This window comes from Sinocyclocheilus rhinocerous, unplaced genomic scaffold, assembly GCF_001515625.1.
Source record: "Sinocyclocheilus rhinocerous isolate Xijiao unplaced genomic scaffold, SAMN03320098_v1.1 scaffold1163, whole genome shotgun sequence".
Lineage (NCBI taxonomy): Eukaryota > Metazoa > Chordata > Actinopteri > Cypriniformes > Cyprinidae > Sinocyclocheilus > Sinocyclocheilus rhinocerous.
Window position 1 is genome coordinate 806,970 of NW_015642328.1, and position 2,002 is coordinate 808,971.

Here is a 2,002-nt window from a genome sequence, read left to right on the forward strand (position 1 = left end):
ACAATTAAAGTGCAGTAAGCACAAAATTAGTTGTTTCAATTTAGCAGACTTCAAGTATACCAGTTTAGTGTACTAAAAGTGCATTTGCAGGGTATTTTTTTTTAAAGTACATAAATATATCATTTTTGTAGTATACTTAAAATGAATAAATGCTTTTCAAATACACTAGGGACAACTACAATGCATACATTAAGGGACACCATAAAGAAGGTGAAAGTTGGGAAGGATTATAAATGACTTAAATGACTCTGGGAGCAAGATGAGTGATTCATATTTTTGGTTCATTTTCCCTGGAGAGAAACATTTTATATGCATGAAAACTGCTAATTTGTTGTGACTTAACTAGCATAAACAGTCAAAAACAAACATGATCTAAAGGCCACTAAATTCCCATTTTGATTTCATTTTTTAAAGATGCACTCAGTAATTTTCTGTTTCGCTGGCAAAATTAAGTGAGTAGAGGTACGTTCACGCCAAGTCAGAATTACTGTGTTATTACATGATTCTGACTTGTAAAAAGCATTCACGTCCTCATAGAACTTGTAATTACAACTTGTAAACTCTGACATTTTCTAAAAAGCTCCGACTTCTACGACCTGACCGCTGTATCGTCATGTAGAAACACTCAAAATGACGGTAGCTTCAAATGTAGTGTGCACACTTAAATATAGAGGAAACTTTAACATTAATGAAACTTTCCTATGTACAGAAGGTTCTTTGTAGTGGAAAATGGTTCTTTAGATTATAAAAAATGTTTTTCACTCTAAAAAAAAATGTGGTTCTACGTAGTGGTTCTGTGTGAAAAAAAAATCCAGTTGTCAATGCAAGATGAATCTGAAAAAACAAACAAACATGGGTGCCATCAGAATGAGAATCTAAATATTGTGATAAAATTTATTTTTTAAATGTTTATTAAAAAAAATTACAATAATACATTTTTTAAATCAACAAATACTACAAATATGTTTCACACAAAATATGCCACATTCACACTGACTTTAAACCAGCGGTTCTCAGCTCTAGGCTGCGTTTCCCAAAGGCATCGTAAGTTTAAGTACATCGTACACCCATTGAAACGTAGGTCCCAGTGAAACAGGATCACAAGGGCGAGACTAAAGGGATAAATCCAGGAAAACAGGCACAGATCAAAAGAAAAAAAAATCCAGTTGTCAATGCAAGATGAATCTGAAAAAACAAACAAACATGGGTGCCATCAGAATGAGAATCTAAATATTGTGATAAAAACATCACAATAATCCACACGACTCCATCAAATTCCTTAATGATGAATTTGTTTACTACAAACACACATCATTTGACTTTATAAAACATAACAGATGGACTGAAGTCATGTGGATTACTTGTGGATTATTGTGATGTTTTTATCAGCTGTTTGGACTCTTGTTCTGACGGCACCCATTCACTGCAGAGGATCCATTGCCGAGCAAGTGATGTAATGCTACATTTTTCCAAATCTGTTCCGATGAAGAAGCAAACTCATCTACATCTTGGATGGTCTGAGGGCAAGTAAATTTTCAGCAAAGTTTCATTTTTGAGTAATCTATTCCTTTAATGCTCTATTGCATTTTAAATGAACATACTCCTAAACTAAACCCTACCCTAATCCCAACTGATAGCATGAGCAAAAGGGACCGGATTCGTGACAGAAACCAATGGAGCTACGATCAACTTAAGCTTACGATGCTTTTGGGGAACACAGCCCTGCACATTTTGTATGTTTCTGAATCTCACACACTCAGTTCAGTTCATGGATCTCTCTCCTAACAAGCTGATGATCTGAATCAGGTGCGTTAAATAAGGGGAGACATACAAAATGTACAGAGCAGTGGGTCCCGAGGACTGGAGTTGAGAACCACTGCTTTAAAACAATCAGATTTGAGTATGCAATCTGAGCTTGTTGCCATAATCTGTAGACACTGATAATAGCAATATCATACTTTTAATTTTATAGTCATTTAATGGCACATTTTTAACTATTTCC